The sequence below is a fragment of the Pleuronectes platessa genome, chromosome 23, assembly GCF_947347685.1.
Source record: "Pleuronectes platessa chromosome 23, fPlePla1.1, whole genome shotgun sequence".
NCBI classification, from domain to species: domain Eukaryota; kingdom Metazoa; phylum Chordata; class Actinopteri; order Pleuronectiformes; family Pleuronectidae; genus Pleuronectes; species Pleuronectes platessa.
This window is the reverse complement of record NC_070648.1, coordinates 12,576,401-12,601,111: the sequence shown is the minus strand read 5'-3', so window position 1 is coordinate 12,601,111 and position 24,711 is coordinate 12,576,401. Positions and strand designations below refer to the sequence as shown.

Below are 24,711 nucleotides of genomic sequence, written 5' to 3'. Positions count from 1 at the left end.
AGCAGGGTCACGCTCATTTGCAGACAGGGTCACTTTTACACAGAGCTCATCTTCCCACTGCCGCAACAACTTCATTGATTCCATTATCTCATTAGGTATGTGCATTTATTTTGCCACCTTCCATATGCCAAGATATTCAGAGGTGAACGCTTGGCTTCTGCTCGCAGCGGTTTTCCATTATTCATGGGTTATTAAGTATTTAAAAACGAAAATACGCCCCCCCCCCCCCCCCCCCCAATGTTAACAGAACTTAAAATAGCAAGTTAATTGAGTAAATAAGTGCAGAGGTTGTACAATAAGCTAATGAGCGATATAATCACAGTCAAATTTATGCACACTCTAACCACTACTCTGTGCTGCATGAAGTGGGTAATATTGAGCTAAGGCCACAGTATGGCCATGCACTGATGACAGCCATGATTAGGCTATTAATTGAGCATGCTCAAATGGCAGTGAAAGAGGCAGTGCTGCTGGCCGTGATTAATGCTATAGAGGGATCAACAGAGTATAAGACACAGATCAACGGTCAGAATAAACAAGAGGAATAAATGTGGAAGCACAACAGGAAATAGATATACAGCAAAGAGCTCTCTAGGAAGATCAGAACTGAGTTAGACCAAGAGGAGTTTCTCAGAGTGGAGCCTGATGGACTGCTCAACAAATGATCTCATTCTGCAAAGAGGCTTGGACGTCTCAAATGTCCAAGTGCTTCTAGCTTCCAAGGCACTTAATCAATTGATTCATGTTATGGACTGACCCATGCAGTCTTGACACTCGCTCTCCCCATGCATTCCAAAATCCAATACTGATTCTCAGACATGAATATGAATACAGTCAGAGAGAGATTAGCGGGGCACGTGTTAATACAATTTGAATCACAGCTTTGACTAATGAAACCTTTGTGATACCGCAGCAAGAACAACAACATGGAGATGGTGAGTGAAATGTGTGTAGATCAACTGGAGAAGCCAGGATTGTCTCCATTGCACCGCACCAGGAAGATTAGAAGAAACACCTTTGCCTGGAGAATTTATTCAATTTGCCAAAGCAAAGCAGAATGAAGCAATGCTATTATGACTGAGAAGCAGAAGGGAGAGTGAATTTGAGTGATATTTACAGAGAGATTAGCATTTGTGTTCCGCAACATTAGGGTTCTTCCTGGTGCTGAGGGAATGTATTGAGCCCATTACAGTGGGAAGCCGATGGGAACCAGTGTTTTTTTTTTAAATGATTTTAATGCAGCGGTAATGGCCATTTCCCTTAAGCGAACATATCTCTGGAAACAGAAGCGGGAAAAAAAAACTCTTTGAATGACTGGGAGCAGTGAAGCCTGCAACACTGAAACCGAGGGACTGGGAGGTAACTGACAATAAGCCCTGGCTGCTCTTTAAACACTACAGCGTCTAAACTACTGCTCAGCAGCTCTAAATCTGCTGCAGCTGTCAGCCAATGTCAGGAGTGAGAATGTTACGCTTTTTCCCTTTTATCCAATGGTTAGCACATTTTGTTTTTCTATCGGTAGGTCAATCAGTGGTGCAGGTAGGGGGTCCGCTGTACACTAGAGGGAAAGCTCTCTGCCCTATGATAGATTTTCAATCACATCCAATTTTAACCTCAAGTGAAGGCAGCACATATCTGAATTACGGAGGTTCAGTAAAACAAAGACCTTGAGTGGATATTATTTTTTGAGTTTTAACGGGAAAGATTTGCTCAGATGAGAAAAGTAAGAAAGTTGAGTATAGATTTTCTCTTGGATGTTATTTTAATTACTCAAGTATAAATCTAGCCAAATATCTAAGATCAGAGTACAGTGAAAACAATGTTTTAGCAGAGCACAACTTGCTGATGTGCTTCTTACATAACAGTAAGTTGACGGCAGATTTGAGTGGCCGCAAAAGAAAAAGGGAAAAAAAGTTTGCGTAATCCTCATTAGAGTTTCTCCTTCCTTTTTTCTCAAAGACAAAGAAAAGTGGTGTTTGAATTCTGTGCAGCAGCCAGACAAGAAGGAGCAGTGCTGGAATACGGAGAGCATTTCCGTCTGAAATATTTCAACATGACCTTGCAGCGTGCGAGAGTGCATCGAGGTAAACGCTGCTGGCGAGATCGGAATGAGAATGAGGAAGCATTAGAACGTGGCTGCATTTGGCCTGTGGGTATCAGGGTTATCAGCAGCCCTACGAGAGACCTGGCTGATCATGCCGGGAAGAAAAGGAAGAGGAAGGAGGAGGAGCAAGGTGCAGAGTGTAACACTGCGATAACAACACAGGAGGAACCTTGATGATCCTCACAGGCCTCAAGGTGCTTTGACATCTTCAAAACCCCCTTAAAAATGTAAAGATCTTGTTCTATCGCTTGTAGTCAATTAAGAAGAGGGAAAAACAGACCAAAGAAGATTGTGAATGCATTTTTGACGGCTTTTGTTCTTGGTTTCATTTCTTAATCATGACGCGCTTTTTCCTCGAATACCCCCTACAGCTTCATCTCCGCACACATCTCCCTCTTGATCTATTTGCATTTCCTCAACATCTTCCTGCATTCGCCTCTTAGAGCTGATACATGACTTCCAAAAAGGCAAATTAGAAAGAGGAAAACAACAGGGAATTGACAGAGACGCAACTGCCGGATAGACTGGAGGCTGGATTCCGCAGGACTCCTGCAGATACAGTGGCAGTCGTTTTAAATCCCTCGAAGTGTTTTGTGTTTTGCATTTTGCCGTCTCGACGTGCCTCAAGAATCGGTGGGAAGAAAGGAACATGGCTGACCAGCTCTGGAATTTGCTGAATCAGCCAATTTGGTTTGACAGATATCATATTAATAGTCCGGCTGGTGGTGCAAATGCAAACTATTCATCAGCTTCTCTCTCCTTTGCCCAATAATGATCTATCACAGCCTGTATCTGCTTGAGCCTAACTTGACGAACAAGCACAAGTATGTGGAGCTGTAGTATTTATTAGCTTATGAATCACCCAGTGGAGCAGCGTGGACACTGGAAATGATTGATAAATAGATTTTACTGGATGGCCAGCGAAAAAGCAATCAATCGTCCCCTCTTTAAACCACAAATCTGACACTTCCACATGGTTTCAGGCAGCTTTCTATTTCAGACAGCGGTACAGCTTTACCAGCTCTATGCACTAATGTTAAATCTTATGTTCTATATGCAGTTAGGTCGGATATTGATATTAGTGACAGATGTACATGTTTGTGCAACTAAGCCTGATGTATCATAATATGGTATCTCTGCATCTCCCTTCTGAGGATATAAGTCTAATCATCTTGTCATCACGTGATGCATAATATCCGAGTGGAAATCGGCTGAGGCATCTGCTACAAGGAGAATAGTATAGTGGGGCTAATCTTCCATTCTGAAACTGTAGCGTTATGTAAGAAGAAATAGCATAACATTCAGACTCCTCGCTGGCTAAATCAGCCACTGCCCGTTCACGTAATGTGTGCAGAATGACTGTGACAAAGAGAGGAAAGGACTAAGGGCCAACAGCCATTTTGTAACTGAAATACTCAGATTTCATGTCTTCTCCTCTCATCATTCACCTCAAATGATACAGGGCTCGAACACAGAGAGGCATGCGTGTAATCTCAATTTGGGAGGCAGGGGGACGAGAGGAGGGCAGCATTTTAACACTTTGCAGATGGGTTGTGCTTGGTTCCATTTACCACACCTTCTCTCTAATTTTGCACAGCCAACTCATTTGTATGGGTTTGCAGTGGTCTCCAGAAGTCACCTTGAGAAAGTTGCCCCCCATCTCCTCATCTTATTAGCACTTTATCTCTGCCCCCCCCAGACTCTTTCTTTTGACTTATTTCAGCGTCAGTGGTCACGGCTGTCCATTCTATTCTGCTCCGAAAAGAATGAGCGGCAGCTCTGATGGAGAATCAGATCTGATTGAAAAATCAATGAATTAGACTGATGTGGTGTGGGTGTGAATATACTGGATGAGTGCAAATGTGTGTGGGTGTGTGTGTGTGTATCCGTCTGAATCTGAATCTCCCACCAGAGCTTGACTCACGCTGGGCTTACCCATTTGTCCCGGAGTAAACATACGCTGGCAGCGAGCCAAAATGCAGTGGTGGGAAGCAGCATTTATGCTAACCACTGAGACAGGGACAAATAAATCAGCCAAAACATCATCTGCCATAATCCTGATTATGTTGTCAGCTAGCACCAAAACTCCTGTGTCAGCCACCAGTCTCAAGAACTAGAAAAACAACACACGCAAACTGACTGGATTCAGGGAAATGTGCACCACTGAGACTGTTGATGGATTTTGTCCTTCAGCACAATCCCAATCAGACCTGTAGGTGTGAATCCCATCTGACCCACCCGCTCCCACTAAAAACACAAACACACATATGCAAACATGAGAACGTCCTTGGGTGAGGTTATGCTGAGCGCCGCCACACACCACGGCCTTGTTTACAGAGCTTCAGAGAGCTGATCGATACACGAACTTAAATGCACACTCACATATTCAGTGATTTGTTTATGCCTTTTGCTAGTGGCTGGGATCCAGCTGATTGTACAAAGCTTGAGATGGGGCACTGCTTTTTGTATCTGCGGAAAATTTGAAAAAAGATCTCAGTCTTACTTCTGCATTTGTGAGTATAAAGCATCTGTTTTATACTTTAAACCATTGTTGTGGGAGACTAGAAACTCAGGCTTAGCACAGTTGCAGCCTGCAACATTAAAACAATAGAGCTGAAGGGATAATTAATGGGTTTGTCGCTAATTGGGACATCTTTAACAATGCAAAGATTCCATTAGATCAATTTTTATATAAAAATATTCGAGTCAGCTTTATTGGATGTTAGTTTTAAGAAGCACTAACCTGAAACCAGACTGAGCAATGAGCTCACTCAGGTTTGCATCCACCCTGAGACAGGTTGGGCCAATCATAACCAACTATCTAAAATGGGGCGGATTTGATAAATTGACTGACAGAGAGGCATCCCTGGAGCATTTTCGTTAATGACCTATGGCTGTCACTGATAACGATGTGATTCCACTATCACAACAGTATTAATGATTGTTTGTAGGGAAATATAATGGTGCTCTGAGGCATTTTGGTCTGCGACTTTTTGAAATCCAAAATTAAGAGATTCCACACCCATTAGAAAATGTGAATTGATCTGCCAATACCAGAAGAAGAATAGAAGACCACGAAGGTAACATGTTCAGCTTCCTCCACAAGGACAATCAGAAGCAGCACAGTTTGTCACGACGACTGTAGGCATCAAACCTGTGACCTTGCGTCTACACTCAAGCACATCTAACTGCCTCTCCAATAAGTCCATGATCGAGACGTTCTCCACTTCTGTTGAAAGTGACACAATCTTCAAGCATCCATCAAATGTTGCCCGTCTGCCTTTCACCGCCTTATCATCAGAAAAGGAATTAAATTTGAGTGGTGATATTAAGGGAGTATGTCACCTTAGTACTAAAATAGAATCATCATTTACATCTCAGACTCTTCGTGCTGCCAAGAAATGTGTTAAGAAAGATTACATTCATCAGGATGCACAAGTGAAACCTGAACATCTCAATAAGCACACTCCTTTCATGTCAGTAACCAGAGATGGATGGAGGATGGAGAAGACCAAGGACAAATACGGAGAATAAACAGCGAACAGATATGAGGAATATTGGAGAAGGGCAGAAAGAAGCGGTCATGCAACGATATGATGAAAGAACTAGCAACAAGAAGGTATACAGAGGAAGAAGTGGTAGAGATCCACAACACTGGAGCTGCGGGGGCGTATTCCTTGAGGCCAGAAAAACCTGAAAAGTATCTGTGTTACAGTGGCGTCGGAAATCGATGTCCATCCGCCCGCTCGACATCCCTAGTACCAAAAGCCCTGGTAGGCCCAGACACTGGTAGATACTGGCCAGTTTGGGGGACTTAATATGGGACAAAGAGGCTTACAAGACCAATAAAGTTTCCCATCCACATCCTTTTATCCTTTCCGCTTCTTTTTTTCTTCATTCAATTATCCTTTGCCTTTTCCAGCTCCACATAATCCTTCATCAATTCACTCTACACAGATATGGCAATAATCCCTGCATCTGCCACTAAAGCTAATTATACTGAATACCTTTCTGTAGACAAAGTGGAGCAGGGGCAGATGATTCATTTAATCAGTGTAAGAAAACTATTACAAACTTAAACAAATGATCAGGTCGGAGTGTTTCTGACTGCTTTCATTGTGATATGACTTCTCTTTGCTAATGCTCCCAAGCCTCTGCCAACATATCCCCTTTCTCAGTGAATTTAAATAGCAGATAACAAAAAGGTACTTGCTGCCTATTAGAGCAACGAGAACCTCAAAATCAATTTTTGACTTTGTTTGGAATGGAGTGGCTACTGCCTCACCTTCAGATGTCCTCAATCATCATGTCGCTCACTTTGGCTTTTACCTTTCCTCCTTTCTCTCCATTTTCTAATCTGTCTGCCCTCATCAACCACTCTTTCACTCCCAAGAGGCTCATTACTGTGTTGACTGGAGTTGCTAACATGGGTTTGGTATAATCCAATTGATCCAAATGCTCTTGTGGGTGACCTGGTGGAAATAGTGGATACCCCCAGTGTTCTATAGCTGATGGAAAGAAGTGTATCAGCTTTAAACAAAATGAGTTTGCAGATTATTCCTGCCTGGCAGCATAAATCTAGTAAAGACTGTGAAATGAGATAGCTGAGTCCTTGAACATTGTTCTTAAGCTGCCTTTTGTTTCGTAGCTCTAAACAATATTAATCCTTCTTGACATTGTATGGGTTAATTGTGTTGCATGGTGTTAACTTTGTTTCACTAGATACTGAAACAAAACCATAATAATAAGGAATTTATGAATACATCAACTTCCCTGTGCTACTTATCCCTATTAATATTAACCTTGATAAAAAACGGTTCTTATTTTGGAGGTACAGATGGAGTGACAAAGGAATAATATCCTAGTTCACTGTTTAGTGTTCTTAAAGTACCTTTTAAATCTGTAAAGGCTAAAATCCATTTCACTTGAAAATAAGTTTTTCAATATACTGAAGTAAATTGTGGAAACTTGGACCGAAGAAGACATGAAAAAAAAAAAAACTGAAAAATATTTGATTTATAATTAGACCTGATTCAAAATATAGCTGAGCCAGACAGATCAGACAAGTAGATAAACACCAATTCACAGTCAGTTGGAAAAGAAAGAAAGTCATCTAAAAAGAAAAAGAAAAAACACAAAGACCGATAAAGCTGGAGCCTACATATAGGTAGGACTCCCAAAGACATCGATCCGCATGGAATGGACTGCAATTTCTCTTTTCTAGTCTTCACAAAGACTCAAAGTTCACATCACATTCACCCATTCATCCACACATTATTACAGCACTTACTATACGTCCTTTATCTTTCACTTTGAAATCTGGGGTTCAGTGTCTTGTCCACGATCCTTTGACTTGTGGACTGGAGAAGCCAAGAATCGAACCACCACACTTCAGATGATGACTTGTTCTACCTCCTGAGCCACAGGTCTACAACTGCTCAGTCATTTTGTGTGATTAACGCTCTTCCCAACCCATTGTTTCCTATAACTTCAACATCTTTGTCATCATATAAGTAACACGCCTCATGTTAGTTATAGGAGTTATAGGAGAACACTGGCTATGCTTGTCCATGTATTGTTGCCAAACAATTGAGGACAAGGTTTTGTCACTATGTAAACTCTGTAAAGAATGAGCACGAGATGACTTGAGCATGTAAGTCTGGAGATTGTGTGAGAGGACAGAACTGTGCCAACGCCGTCTCTTTTCATCTTCAGTTTGCTCATACAATTTGTCATGCTGGGGTATTCACTGCAAGAAGAAACTGAAACGGGAGATTACCTCTTTTGTCTATCTCTATTTGATGATTTTACACTTTGTGTGACTGTGTAGCTACGGGTGGGGCATATGTGTTGATATCTGTTTTGGTTTGTGTGTGTACATGTTGGTTTTGAAGCAGCCAGTTCCTCTGTGCTGAGGGGAAGCGAGTTAGCCAGCTGGCCGAAATAGAAAGGAATGACTGTGACCTTCGGACAAATTCGAGAGCAAAGTGTTTTTCTGTGCATGGTTTTCTCCACCCTTCTCCACTTTCTGTCCTCGCAGCATTACTTTGCCTCTTCTGCTTTATCTCTTTTCCTCTGCACGGCAGAACAGAGCCGCAAAGAAAAACACAAGAGCATGATTACGTGAGGCTTTTACTTCATGCCCTCTCTTTCCTCCTCTGCGGTAGCAAACCTCTTTTGATTGAAAACAGCAATGGTACATATTGTACGGTCTGTGGTCTTGACAGATTTAAATAGTGAACCTTTCCTGGCACAATGAAAGATAAACTCTGAAAGTGAGAGCCCTGCTGCGAAGCCGAAGAAGACCTATACCATAAAATGCAGGCAGGATGACAAGCTGCATGCAAGGCATCATTACAAGCCCTATACTGAACTCGGAGGTCTGCTCGCACAGTAAAAATAGTGTCTCTTTTGAACTGGACCCCAGACTGCCCTTTTTCTAACTCTGACTTTCTCTCACTCTCTGTATTCTCTGCCATGGTTCTGTCTCTGTTCTCTGAGCTGCCTTTTGCCACTCTCCATCTGTTACCTTGATAACTCTGCTTCTCTCCCATTCATCCTCTCCCCTCCCCTTGCTTCCTGCTCTCTGTTTTGCCTTTTAGTCTCTGCGGGCAGGGCGTAAGGTTGAAGCCCAGTAGAGAAGAACGGCTGCCGAGCACACGGGCTAATATTTGCCCTGCGCTAAACTGAGCAAACAGGGATAAAGCGGACACAATCTCTTTCTGTGTCTCTGTCCCTGGCTGTCTGCCTTGTTTTCCTTTCATTGCCTTCCTGTGTCTGTGCTGCTGCTGTGGAGCCGACTGCTGGTAAACCAACGCACACAATGTACACATGTTTTTTCCAGGCAAATCACTGGGTGTGGGATAAATCTGATACCATAATCCTTTCTGCTGTGGGTCTTTCTACATCAGTGTGCGCAGCTTATTAGGTACACCTGTTCAATCCAATTCAACTCCCCTGGAATAAACTCTGCACTTTTGAAGCTTATAAAGGTCACATCCTGGTGACAATTGGTAAGCTTCCAGCATCGCAGCAAAGAAGGAATTACATAGCTAATGGAAGAGGAGGCAACTCATAATTTGTATCCAATAGCAACAATCATTGCAGTGCAGAAAGAAGAGTAATGTGCATTGGTGCAGCAAGATAGAAAGTAAGGATATGGAGGTCTGAGTGGTGGATGGGTGTGTAGTATCTGACCTAAACTCCTCTTCCACAGTTTAAAAAACCCACTCACATCCGGCTTTTGTGTGCAATGGGAATGGATACAATCGGCATTCACTCCCTGGTCAGACGATTCTGCAGAAGACACAGTTTGTTATCGTGTCTGGCTCCGATTGGTTGCGATGGAAACACGACACCCAGGTGAACGAGCTAATTGGGCACGACAGTGATGTTTCTATGAACCATAACAATGACAATCTCCATCATTCATTATGTATGAAATATAGAAAGGAAGACATTTTAAAAATACTCAATCGCAACAGACACTTCACAGAATCAACAATTAGGTGAGAGGGTTGGTTTCCAAAGTTCGGATTTTTGGACATCTAAGTTTTGTCACTCCTTCTGGAATTTATTTACATAAAAGGTAACTGATGCACTGATTCCCATTTAACCAAAATGCTTCAATTTGAGGCCTTTAAGCAAATATAATCTGCGCATGTAAAGGAAATGAAACTTGTCATTATTTTTACGTTTCACGCAAAAAAAAATGTGTGGCTGTTGTTATTGGTCATTATTTAAAACTCATAATATGTTAATTCATAACACATTCATGCTGTCCAGGCCACCTTCACCCCTTTGAGGCAGAACTGTTGCCTCGAGTCGTTGACCTCACATCTGTCAAGTGCTGCTGAAGAGCTTGTTCTCTTCATGGCTGCTCAGTGACAGCACCGGCCTAGTGGAGCCCTGCAGGCCCAAAACTAATCTGTCCTCTCCTACCTGTGTCTGTGCGGTTAGAAGAGCCTGAATGGCTGTCGGTGACTTTGTGTCACTAATAGGTTGGGAACAATTTGATGAGAAGTCCAGACGAGACAGATTGATTGTGCGTTCATGTGTTCTGCATATATCAGATGGGAATCAAATGAAGAAATCCACAAGTGTTTCAAACATCCATGTTCCTCAGTTGAAGTGAGCTCAAAGTAAGGCTTTAAGTAAAAAAAAGTCCAATGGGATATTTTCTCCCCTGTGGCAATCTGAACACTGAAAATTCACCTTCTTTCACCTCTGATTAGCTGAATGTCTGCCAATCACACATCTTAGGCGACATCGAGGTGAGAGCAATGTTCTACATCAGAATCGTTGCTAATTAACTTTAAAACCATGCCTGTGAAGCAGGGAAATAAAAGATATTTTCGTTTTTGTGAAGTGCTTAAAAAAAGTGCCTCTTCAAAAACAAACACAACTCACTGCAAACACAAACAATCGTTTTAAGATCAACAATTTAAACAAGGTTCATTAAGATTAGTGAATTGAATTATAAAGAATGCGTCATGTATTTTTGGTGTTAGCGGTGTTTATAAACCAAATCAATAAACACAACAGTAACAGTAAATGTAGCAGAAAGAGTAGATAGAGTTCTGAACAAAAGCATAAACTCCCTGTAATACTTCCTTTCACATTTGGACTACAGACGGGGATATGAATAACACAGTGTATTCACAGAAGCACAAATGTAAGTTTGAATTGCTTCAAAAATTGAATTACTCTGATTTCTCAAAATGTTCCTCAAAGGTAATTTGACAGTGACATGAATGAGAAACTCATGTACCAAATGTTATTTCAAGCAAACTGCTGCCGAAAATGAATCACTGCAGCAGATGATTAAGACACTTTTTATATTCCGGGTCCTACATCAAAATAGATTGCTTGCTAAAAGCGACAAAGGCAGAAGAAAAATTCAGTGATCTCAATAGGGAGCTGGTGTGCCACAGTCCATTATCTACCTGAGTGACAAGAAACTGGGAACAAAGCAGTTCAAGCTGACGACACCGATTCTTCTTTTCAAGCTCTGAGAATTTTTCCTTATATAATAAAACCAGATAAATTAAGCATGCAAACTTTACATTAACTCTCTATAAATGTTGCAGCCACGTTTCACAGATTACGGAGAAGAGAAACAGCGGGGCATTGTGTATTAAATAGGAGCTAATGAGCTCATATAGTGCCCACTTAAAAAATTAAACAAGAGGTAAATTATCGTGCAGCAAATTGGAACAGAAGATGAATAATTAAAGGTATAAATTACATTCTTCTAACCTTTCGCCTGTGTCTAGATGGGGTGACTGCTTTTACAGTCAAACATGATGCGGATGAAACATTTACACTGCATTGTTGCAATCACTCGTGGCAGAGGCACATACATTAATATTGTAGCCTACACAGCTCTCGACATTTTCCACTAAAATAATTAGTGCAGGGATATAGACTGTTGGGATAGATGCCAAATTATAAAGGCGTCACTGCATTTTTAAAGACAGCAGTGAACACAGAAGCACAAAGCGAATGTCGCTTGTTGCTGATGTTAATGTTGTTTTTGACTGTGCTTATAAAAAAAGAGCAGAGTGTTTCGTTTCAAGTGACAGTTACAAAGTTGCTCATAATGCATCGACGGCGTCTGAGGCAGTCACAGCTCTGTTAGATTTGTGTTTACAAGGCGGCATCACAGTCTTCAAAGACCCCAGTTTGAACTAAGTCAAAGATAAAGACTTTTCTCCCCCCATCTCTCCCTCAGACGTACATCAGGGTGCACGCCCCCCCACTACCTGAGACTACAGGGCGAGACTGAACACACATATACCCACACTGACAACATGCTCACACCTTCAATCTCATTTGTTATGCTTGTATTAGTCGCTGCAGTCCAAGATCCCTGATTTAGATGGCTTTCATGATTTGATTTTTTTAAGTCACAGGGTAAGCTGCCCCCAGCAGGTGATAAACACCACTGTCTCACCGGCTGCAGGTGCTCTCGCTGTGTCACCACAGCAACCCTGCCCTGGCAGTTCAGAGTGCCACCGGCAACGGTTGTCCGTCGTGATGAATCATGTGCCAGGAAAATGAACATTCATGGCCTGGCATTCAGTGTGTGTCCCCTCCTTTTGTTAAAAATGTTTTTCACCTGCCCACTACATACACACACACAAACTTGAATTCACACTCCAGCTATACAGCATTGTCAGTAGAAGAATAGATGGTTTACAATAAAAATAGAGCAGGCACTGTGAACATCATTGTGATTGTGCTGTCGACTAGCAGCAACAATTTCCCCCAAGTGTCAGTCTGTGGCACGTGCACACAAACACACAAGAATGCTCCTCTCTCCTCTGACATCTGCAGTCACAGTCTTTTCAAACCAGCACAATTTCTACTGCAAAAGCCAGAATTAATCAAGTGAGTTCAATAAGTATATATTTTATAGAATACAATCAATAAGTAAGATCAGTTACTGATCCATTTTAGCATTAAATCATCTGCACTTTAAAAATATTCTCCTTCACAGTGTTCTCCAATGAGTTCAGTCATGAAAAGAAAACCAACGTGCCAATGTTTACTCCTTACAACTGACAACTGGTTGCACTTCCTGTACACAATGCATTCATTACCAGTTCAAATGTTAGCAGCTGCAACACAAACTATTGTGTTTATCTAAAACTCTGTTGTGTGGTGAGCTGTTAATGTTTCATGGCTGTGTTCGCCCAAACTCAGGATCCTCTGCAGAGAACTTGAGCAATTTTCTACACATGAAAGACTCCTACTAGGGAATATCCTGTGTCAGCAGGCTGCTGTATTATACATCTGTGCGCCCTGCTTGTGGCCGGTCTATGATTTCCTTGCCAGTGGGCAAGTCCACCTGTACCAGGTCACTGGGAGGGAAGCCGGCATTAACTGTGTGCACATATGCCTGTCTGACCTACGCCGGCATGGAACAGTCTGGATGAACGATAGAGGGGATCGAGGCAAAGGCATAAAGGACAAACAGAGGTCACATCCCACTGGCCGATGGGACCTCTGGCTCGCATACATGGTCCAGCAGTGCAAACACACAGAGGGATGAACTCATCTATAAACGTGCACAAACATAATGCCAAGTGACCTGCATTGGGTCAGAATAGGTGTACAAACCCACCTGTCCTTCTGGACTCATGGGTCGTGTTTGTGTCTGTGCCAGACCCCCCCCCCCCAACACACCCACACACAGAGGATTTATGAGGCTGTGTTGTTGGTTATTTACAGGTATTGCTCTGCTCTATTTACTGTCCATAACTGAGACTGTTGGCCTTGTTTAGCACTACTGGGGCAGAACCACTTACTGTACTGTCAGAGTGTGCGTGCCTGTGTACATGTGTGCGTGGCACCCAGTATAGCTCCAAAAGCCAGCTCCTATAAATCCACAATGATTTAATGTGAGCTCTTATTTACTCTGACTTCTCGCGTGTGTCTTCTGCTTCAACACACACGTCTGAGGCAGAAAATATAAACACCACGCCACTGTGCAGCTTCAAAGGCTGACAAAAAAAAAAAATACCTGGATGATAAAAGAAATCACACATCAAATATCAATCACAGGGCACCTCAATCGCTTCAAAGAGCGTGTGAACACTTACGAGAGCCCCCTCACTCGATACTCAGACACTACCCGCTCTCACCCGCTCTCTGCCTGTCCCCTCCAAACACTAACCACACAACGTATCAGCCAATCGAGCAGGGAAACCTCAGACTACGCACCTCATCACTCCCTCCAAATAAATGTCTTCAGCGGTGGCATTGGGATGATGGAGAGGGGAGAAGTGAAGGGGAGAGAGGATGAACGGCAGGAGGGTGAAATGAGCAATTCATTCAGTCCACTTAAGAGAAGAAAGTCCACAAATACCTGCCATTTAAACTGTGAAATCAACATTCGCCTCCAACCCTCTCCTAGTCTATGAGTCCTACTAAGTTTAATGAAGAGGAAGGGCATTTCAAAGTGAAGGAGCACACATGCACACTGATATTCCACTATTGTTGGAATTTGATAATGGTCATGTAAATGGCATACTCAGTATTGGGAATTTTCTGATGAAGACGTGTGATATGCTGATATTATTCAGGTTGTGGGAGCACTGTTTGCTGCAATTTCAGAATAAGCTTATTAATTTAGATTTTATGTTGATTCCATTTCAATTCATTCAATGTGTATTTTTTTTGAAAAACATGCAGTATACAATTGCACAACACTTACCCAGTGCAGTGAATCACAGGAAATTCAGCTGGTGTTGGTTGGGACACATGCTCAGCTCTGTTCTGGTTTTGTTTTTGTGGTTATGACAAATAACTAACTACGGTAAGGAAATTACAACACTTGGTGAATGATAAGTGCATATGTTGCAGTCTGGAGGATATACACTAGGATTACATTCAGGTTTTACTTCTTCTGGCACTGAATGTTGAAATTGTACAAGAACAATGAGGCGTGTTACTGTCCAATAGGAACCTACATTTTGAGCTACACTACATTAGTTCAAATATCAATGTGCCAAATACCGCATCAAAATCACATGTTGTTGAATACATATTGCAGTTATGTTTAATAATCTGCTATATTTTGGGTTATAACTTCATATTAATCATTTCTAAGAGTGCTGTCATTAAAAACTAATCACATCTTAGGAAACTGTTTTTTTCTTCAAATCAGGATTACTGTCAGTACAGTTTAATGTAAATGTTCTCAGTTCTACTGTAACCTGCATGTCAGACTCATGAAATCCCTGTGACTGATTTTGCTGGATGTATGTGAGGACTGTGCAACAAAGACAAACAGAAAAACCTTTGGTCGGGGCTTACGCTCAGCGCTCGCTGTTCTTCCTGTCACGGACTGCATTTCGACGGAAATCATGTCATATATATCACCATGCATGCGGAAAATGTTACAAGAGATTTGTATGGGGAGCTCATCTCCATGCTGTCACACACACAAACACAGAACACTCATATGTTGACAGACCGCAGCCGAGTGTGTACCAGTGGCAGCGTCGGGCAGTGCACCAAACATGCAAACAGCACGACTGTGTGTCATATTCAGCCTCTGGACACAGGCATTGTACATGTTCTCTACTGACATAAGCAAGAGCCCAATGAATACGAAGAAACATCAGCGCCAAAGTAAATCTGTTATAGACACCAGAGAGCCATGGTTGGGCGATAATATGGTGCCAGCTGAGTACAGTACATTACGTGTGGTACAGAGTTGATGTAGGTTGGAGAAGAAACGACAGAAACAGTCAGATAAGATCAATGTCGGTTTTGATCCATCACACTACAATACACTGTTGAGTCTATGAAAAGGGACCAAGCTTAGGATGATGTGTTATTGTTCTTTAAATAATGCCAAAAAGAGTAATAGCGACAATATATACTGTTAACAGCAGAACTTACTTGGTAGCAGAGGAAAGGTACACACTGAGGTAATATTAGATCAAGTAACAGTCTTCAAGGTTTTCAAGCAAAGAAAGTAAAAAAAAAAAGGCGACTATGCTACAATCTACAAAACTCTGTGACCACTGGAGTTTGGATCTTCATCTCAGACAAACATATCATCCTGGACAGCTGGCTATCTTCACTAAATGCATGAATGTGTATATTTGAGTGTGTGCTTCAGAGATAGACTAAACAACATGGGGATGGACTTGAGCCGACAACTCTGCCAACACGCATCATTGCCTATCTTACACACAGGCCGCACAACACCTAAACCTCCGCCTCAGCCTCACACACCTGACACCTGCCCTCTCCGCCACTGCACCAGCCACCCCCTGACACACACCACCTGCTGTCTGCTTGTATACACACACACACTGATAGGTTTAGACAGGAACACACACGTGTGCATACTAGCCGTCTACTGGTACATGTGAGGACCTTCAACTGATTGTTTTTATTTTTAAAAAGCATTTTCAGTCAAATTTGTTTACCCTGAAGCTCAAATCCTAAACCACACATTTAGGCCTGTTTATACAACTCATATACATTCAGCTGCTGGTATCCCTCCATGAAGGATATAATGTTCTGTTTTATTTTACCTGTTTTAGAAATGCTTTGATTCACCTGTGCAGCTGATGCAGATTCTGTTGCTCTGTAGTGTAAAGCTCTCAATTCTGTCTCAATTCAGGAGTTGCATCCTTCAGAGGCTGCATTCGAAGGCTGATTGCGTCACAGCAGCGTGACTGCTCTGTCCCATTTTCAAAGGCTCTTCCAAATGCAGCCTAAAAATACATTCTTTCATCTTCAGGAAACGAGAGCTCCAATGGCTGGATCCTTTTTAGCCCAACCTATCCCATGATTCATTGCGCTTCAGTGACTAACTGTTTTTCCAAGAGGTAATGGTCGTAGCATGAATGTGGCGTGACGTTTCAATTTGACCGAACAGCTAACCTGGACATGTTAAAAAAACAGAATGAGAATCAAAACTCTCTCGTCATGTCCAACTGCAGCTCTGTTGCTAGGCGACAACAGCAAAGGTGGGACAAGCTGGTGACGCCAATCACATCCTCTGTAGACCAGACCATCTCATTTTGGTTTAGTCTGTTCAGTGTCCTCTGAAGGAAGCGGCCCCTGAATTGAGAAACAGCTTAAGTCAAGGTCAACTACAAATCTGTTTGTTACTGAGAGGAACAAAGACCACACCTCATTTCCAATGTCTGCCTTTCCCTGTAAAGACCTTGACTAACACACACCTACAAACACACTTGCCATACTTGCCCCACTTGCAAGTAGCCTATTATTCAGGAGAAGGTGAAGGCTAATGGGAAATCTTCCAAAAGAGTGGAACAGGGATATTTTGAGAGCTGGGCCGATAAACAGAGCAAAAAGCACCAGAAAAAGGGGAAACGGAGAAGGATGCAAAGAGACAGGAAGTCAATGAGTGGAACGTCATGACCGCTCTCTGCTCTCGCTCGCGCAGCCACGGAACAACAAACTTTTCCTCAGCTCGTTAATTGCGGTGGCATTGGCAGATGCTTGTGTCTCTTTCTCATTAATCCACTTCTTAATTACAAAGCAGAAGGAAAAATGCAGAACTGCTCCTGCCCGAATTTCTCCTAATGAGACTTCTCCCTTTTTTCTTTCTCTAGCTTCCCATCTTCTCGCTTCTCTCACTCTCTGCCTCCGTCTCTGTTCCTCACTTCACCTGTGTCTGTCTGGCTGCTGTTTCATGCGATAGCCCACCAAAGTCTTGGTAAAGTATAGAAGCAAGCAAGACTGAATAATTACAGGTTCTTTTATCAAGTTGGGTTGATATAAATAAACATGCATTTATCAGAAAGGAGATCTTTATCTTTTGCACACACAAATGTTAAGGTACAGTTTTAAACAACAATAACAAAAGCCTATCTTTTTATGCCATAAATATCTATTTTGGTTAAACGTGCAATATTTTATTTTGTGTTATTGAAGCCATTTATTTCAAGTTTTCTGTTTCTATTCTCCTTATTCATTTTCATAATTGCTGAATATAAATTTGCATAAGTACTACCCAGCTGGTCGTCTCCCCCTGCTTCTCTTTGTACTCGTTATTGTTTGCTTCTCTCTTGAACTCTGCCACCTTCTATTTATCTCTATGTCTGGGTCGCTCCCCTTGCTTCTCTCCACTCCCCGCGCTGCAAACATTAAATAATAACTCATACCCTGCAAGCTTGGGTGTAAAAATAGCGTTCTTGCACAGCTAATTGCACCTTGTATAAAAGACCAATGTATATTTAACAGAAACTCATGCAGTTATGATGGATTTTCAAAATATCTGGTGCATGTATGTGGATTTCATTTGGCCTCTACTCTTTTTGTGATAATGGATCTGCAGCGTCAGCGTGCATCGTACAATTCCTTTGAACTGATAAACACAGATCTCAATTGATGATGATGAGTTAGTGTGTGCCTGCGCACTCCTTGATCAAGGAGATAATACATAATGGAGATTGATTACTGCGACACTGATCAAGGCAGCTGATCTGATAGGTTAGAGTGTGCATGTCAGGGCGCAGCTGGAGATGCTTCATCGAGAGTTGTTTACATGTCAGAGGCTCGCGGCTCGGAGCTCAGTGTACATGTTTAATAGTTGACTGTTCTGCTCTGCTTGGTAAGGCATTGACTTTCAGTGAGGTGTCAGGCAGAGACGCAGAAGAAGCTGGGAAACACTGATTGCTGCCTCTGCCTTGAATCTCTCTGAATAGGAAATGAAGCGACCCTCTCATCATCATCTCATCGTCATCCGCTTATCCGGGGTCGGGTCGCGGGGGGAGCAGCTCAAGCAGGGGGCCCCAGACTTCCCTTTCCCGGGCCACATTGACCAGCTCTGACGGGGGGATCCCGAGGCGTTCCCAGGCCAGTGTTGAGATATAATCTCTCCACCTAGTCCTGGGTCTTCCCCGAGGTCTCCTCCCCACTGGACGTGCCTGAAACACCTCCCAAGGGAGGCGCCCAGTGGGCATCCTTACCAGATGCCCGAACCACCTCAGCTGACTCCTTTCTAAGTAAAGGAGCAGCGGCTCTAATCCGAGTCCCTCACGGATGACTGAGCTTCTCACCCTATCTCTAAGGGAGACGCCAGCCACCCTTCTGAGAAAACTCATCTCGGCCGCTTGTACCCGCGATCTCGTCCTTTCGGTCATCACCCAGCCCTCATGACCATAGGTGAGGATAGGAACGAAGATCGACCGGTAGATCGAGAGCTTTGCCTTGCGGCTCAGCTCTCTTTTCGTTACAACGGTGCGGTAAAGCGAACGCAATACCGCCCCCGCTGCTCCGATTCTCCGGCCAATCTAACGCTCCATAGTACCCTCACTCGCGAACAAGACCCCGAGGTACTTGAACTCCTTCACTTGGGCTAAGGACTCATTTCCTACCCGGAGTAAGCAAATCATCGGTTTCCTGCTAAGAGTCATGGCCTCAGATTTAGCGGTGCTGATCCTCATCCCAGCCGCTTCACACTCGGCCGCCAGCCGATCCAGTGAGTGCTGAAGGTCACAAGCCGATGATCCAATGAGGACCACATCATCCGCAAAAAGCAGTGACGAGATCCTCAGACCACCGAACTGCAACCCCTCCCCACCACGACTACGCCTCGATATCCTGTCCATGTATATCACAAACAGGATTGGTGACAAGGCGCAGCCCTGGCGGAGACCAGCACCCACTGAGAACGAAACTGACTGGCTGCCGAGGACCCGAACACAGCTCTCGCTTTGGGAGTACAGGGATTGGATGGCCCTGAGGAGAGACCCCCTTACCCCATACTCCCGCAGCACCTCCCACAGTTTCTCCCGGGGGACCCGGTCATACGCCTTCTCCAGATCCACAAAACACAAGTGGACCGGATGGGCATACTCCCAGGCCCCCTCCAGGATCCTTGCGAGAGTGAAGAGCTGGTCCGTAGTTCCACGTCCGGGGCGAAAACCGCATTGTTCCTCTTCAATCTGAGGTTCCACGATCGGCCGAACCCTCCTTTCCAGCACCTTGGAGTAGACTTTACCAGGGAGGCTGAGAAGTGTGATACCCCGATAATTGGTACACACTCTCTGGTCCCCCTTTTTGAACAGGGGAACCACCACCCCGGTTTGCCACTCCTTTGGCACTGTACCCGACTCCCACGCGATGTTGAATAGGCGTGTCAACCATGACAGCCCCTCAACACCCAGAGCCTTTAGCATTTCTGGCTGGATCTCATCAATCCCAGGGGCTTTGCCACTGCGGAGATGTTTGACTACCTCAGTGACCTCCACCAGGGAAATTGACGACGAAACACCATCAACCTCGAGCTCTGCCTCCAACATAGAGGGCGTGTTATTCGGATTCAGGAGTTCCTCAAAGTGTTCCTTCCAACGTCCGACGACCTCCTCAGTTGAGGTCAACAGAGTCCCATCCTTACTGTACACAGCTTGGATGGTTCCCCGTTTCCCCCTCCTGAGGTGCCGGATAGTCTTCCAGAAACACTTTGGTGCCGACCGAAAGTCCTTCTCCATGACCTCTCCGAACTTCTCCCGCGACCCGCGCAAGGGAAATAGAACACACACACATGCACACACACAAGATGTTGAGCTCATCATAGCGACAGGGGGAGTAATGACACTTTGGGCCACCACTGGTGAAAGTCAGCACCCACCCACCCAGAGTTTTGTGAGGTGATGATTTGCATTAGATAAAAGTCCTATTTCCAGATAACCCAGATGCCTCACATCTGGCACCATACTCTAAGTGTTTTGACAGTGTATGTTTGAGTGTGTCTGTTTTGTGTGTGTGTGTGTGTGTGTGTATGTGTGTTTGGTATACTTTGGATTCTTTGTTCGTGTGCCAGAGATAACGTCAAATACAGAGACAGCACGATATCAGAGGCAAGGGTGTATGCAAATGCATTGGTGTGGTGTTCAAGCCCTTCAGTCTGAGTGCTCGTGCAGTGCACGTTCTGTGATGGCTGTATACGCATCTGTGTGTCACATTAAAGGCCTTATCTTTCCATGAGGATTAGAGTGCGTAAACTAAGCCCGGGGTCTCTGATTCCCCGTATCAAACACTATCGTCACTGGACCCCACCACGGCGCTCTCTATTAAAGACCCCCTCACATCCAAGGTAATGGGCCGTAGATAGCGCGCTGATTTTACACAGCTGAAATGGGATTATTCAGCCCCATTGTGATCGTTAAGGACAAGGTGAAATAAATAGCCCTCATTTGTAGCTCATGATGAGCTGTTAGTCGGCAGCATGAATCCACTGTGCATTACCATGTATACACACAAGGTATTTTTAGGCTAGCGTGGTGATGCAAGCAAAAACTACCAGCGAACGCAAATTGCTCTTCAAATGTAGGGGTTGAAAAGAGCAGTCAGATTATCAAGCAGGTGGTAAACAAGCACCAGTGCACACATTTGTTCCACAAAGCGTATTCAGTAGAGAGAACTAAATCTTTACCAAGTTCATCGCTGTCTGTCTGTAGTAAACATCTATAAGCTGTTTCCGGACGTGAACTCCGCACTATGGGGTCGAGACCTTCTCAGACATTTGCCTTTCACACATGGAGAACCCAGCAAGACATTCTCTGGTCAAATGCATTCACAACAACACAGATATCTCCAGTGCTTTCAGGCGAGGGGAGGCCCAGCATGCAGAGGCAGGACTTCATGTATAAATTCTGCGGCAGGGATTAGTGACAATGTACAGAACAGTACATTGTCACTGGTGTCGGCCCGAATCAACAAAAGCTCTCGGAATTCGATGTCTTTCCTAGTGGACATCTTTGTCTGCGTCTCTATATGTGCTATGGCATTTCTTTTTCATCCTATGACATTTGTATTCTTTATGATCTTTTCAGGTTTCACGGCAGTCACAATCAATCAGACATTATCTGGAGGGCTGGCAGGAGGGACTACAGAGAATGACCGCAGCAACTGACTCAGACGTTTGCTTTTTCACATGCAGCTCCTCCGGTTCTATTCAGGGGATTATCCAGAGGTCGGTGCATGTCTGAAAGCAGTTTAAGACTTGGCTTGAGCTGGACAGACATTACATCAGTGTAAACACAGCCTGTGAAAAATATTGAATTTTGGTCTTGTCCTCTTGTAGACATTTTTTACACACAACTCAAATAGATTAATCTTTGTAATGGCCAAATTAGATGCTTTACAGTCAGCCATAAATATAGATATTCATAGTATAGATTATTGTCAGATGGATGGATTGCAGCTATGAGCAGTGACTAGTGGTGCAACGGATCATCATTGATCCGTGATCCGTTCGGATCAATTATTTCGGTTCGGCACACACATGATCCGCGGATTGATTTATGGAGAAAAAAAAATTGTGCGCACGTTCAGTCCACACACGGCGTGGTCATGGCGAGCGGAGGAACGGAGGAGCTTGAACACCCCGCGTCATTTAAATCCCCTGTTTGGGAGCATTTTGGCTTCCCTGTCAAAGTTAATGATGAAGGAAAGAGGTTAGTGGATAAAACCGTGACGGTGTGTAGGCACTGTGGCATAAGAAAGCCATACAACAGTGGAAACACATCTAGCATGGCCACGCATTTGCAGCGACATCACCCCGGTGTTTCACTGACAGGAGTGAAACCGAAAGCGGCTCAACAACCGCTTATCACCGCAGCATTTAAACAGCCCCTTCCTGCACAAACCGACCGGGCTAAAGCTATCACAAACGCTATTGGTGTGTTTATAGGTGCAGACATGAGGCCATATTCGGTTGTGCAAAACGAGGGTTTTAAATACATGTTGAACGTGCTCGAGCCACGTTACGACATTCCGTCGCGCACCCACTTCAGCGAAAAGATTGTGCCAGATCTTTATGAGCAGGAGAAGAAAAAAGTTGTGGATGAACTATCTGTAGCACCCTCTGTTGCACTCACAACAGACGGGTGGACGTCAAGGGGAACGGTGAGCTATGTGACAATAACCGCTCACTTCATCACAGCAGACTGGGAGATGAAAAGTCCGGTGCTGCAGACACGCCCCCTCTACGAAAGTCACACAGGCAGTCATCTTGCGCAGGTACTGACACAAGCAGTGGAGGAATGGAAGATAAAGAGGCCCACTACTAATATCCCAGTCACAACTGATAATGCCAAAAATCAAATAAATGCAGTGAATGAGGCAGGACTGGGCCCACAGATAGGGTGCTTTGCACATGTAGTGAATTTGGCATCACAGAAGGGAATCTCAGTCAATAGGATGGACCGCCTCCTTGGGAGGATCAGGAAGGTGGTTTCCTACTTCCACAGAAGCACAACAGCTGTTCATGTGCTTAAGACAAGGCAAGAGATGCTAAAGCTGCCTACTCATAAGCTCATACATGATGTCCCAACAAGGTGGAATTCCACTTATGATATGTTGGAGCGTTATCTGGAGCAGCAGGCAGCTATATACTCTGCATTGACCGACAAGACCCTAAAGAAAAATGTCAAAGACATCATAAACCTCTCTGATGATGATGTGAGAGTGGCAGAGGAGGTCCTCCAGGTGCTTAAACCCCTTAAAACTGTTACATCTCTGCTGAGCACTGAAACTTTGCCATCGGTGTCAATGATCCTGCCGCTGAAAACAAGGATTCTACAATCCATGGCTCCAAGTGTGGAAGACAGCACCATCACTCAAGATGTCAAGACTGCCATTAGAGAGGACCTGAAGCCCAGATACACTTCACCCCCTACTCTACAGGACTACCTTCACAGATCTACTGCCCTGGATCCGAGGTTCAAGTCCCTGTCTCACATAGACCCTGACCTACGCCAGAGGACATACAGTGACCTCACCACTGAGCTTGTGAGCAGTCTAGCCACTGAAGACTGTGATGAGGTAAAGAAAAAAAATATTATTTAAAAATGATAAATTTAAATCTACATACATTTTTTATTTTCAGTAATAATGGCATTCATTAAATGTTATTGCCACATTTTTCATGTCTATGAAACATGAAAATAAATAATAGGTTTAATTAATCAACTATTCTTTTCTGCAGGGTCAAGCTGCAGAGCCAACAGGAGCAAACTTGGACACATCTCCTCCACAAAAGAAGTCGGCAATGGCAGAGCTTTTTGGAGAGACCTTTGCCAGCAAAGACATGGACAGCAAGACTCCTGCTGACATCATCAAAGAGGAGGTGGCATTCTACCTGGCAGCAAGCGGCATTGCAGTGGATGGTGATCCACTGACATGGTGGAAAAGCAATGAGTGTAAATACCCTCATATTGCTAAGATGGCAAGATGCTATCTCGCTGTGCCAGGCTCTTCAGTTCCTTCCGAGAGAGTGTTCTCAACAGCAGGGGACATAGTGACTGCAAAGAGGTCCACACTCTCCCCAGACAATGTAGACACCCTTGTCTTTTTGAAAAAGAATTTGAAATTATAAGCTCATGTATGCTTTGTTTTTTTTCTTTAATTCTTCTTTGATGATGTGGACGTAGGCTTTATGTCACTCTCATAAAGCTCTTGTTTCAAGGAAGATGATGTGCCTTCTTATGTTGCACTTTAAGTTGTTTTTTATTGATGGTCATTGGTCCATGTTTAAAGGAAGGAGATGTGCCTTTTTATGTTGCACTGTAAGTTGTTTTTCATTAATTATGTTGAAAAGAAGATATTAATCGTGCACTTTAAGTTGATTTTATATTGTTAATAAACAAAAAGACACAACTTATGTTTATTTGTCTTGTCTATTTTTTTTTTTGCTGATCCGAAAAATGATCCGATCCGTGACTCTGATCCGAGGAACGATCCGAACCGTGAGTTTTTTGATCCGTTGCACCCCTAGCAGTGACAGTAAGGAAGTTGCATTGAAGTACGTTTTTAAAAAGTGCGACTAATTCAGAGCATGCTGGACATTTGTCGGCTAAAGTTCACTTCAGAGCTCCCACAACGTCTTTTAAAATCAATCTGTAGAGCACTTTTGTGAATTTTGGTCCCAGTTAGAAATGATCGGTCTGCACTGCGTGCAGGAGTTAAAAGCAATAGGAGACTATTGAGCTGTTATTTAGGGAGAGAGGGAAGCTGGAGGGTACGCTGTGGAGGCAGAGTTCTGATCCCAGCATACCACATCCTACAGGGGCCGAACTGATCTCAACATTACTCCGATTCACAGG

At 43.7% G+C, this 24,711-nt stretch overlaps 1 protein-coding gene across 1 annotated transcript in view; it reads right to left on the bottom strand.

Moving 5' to 3' along the window:
• The window catches only part of nrxn2b (neurexin 2b), a 605,543-nt gene that overhangs the window by 43,847 nt on the left and 536,985 nt on the right, over nt 1-24,711 (bottom strand). The window lies entirely within an intron of this gene.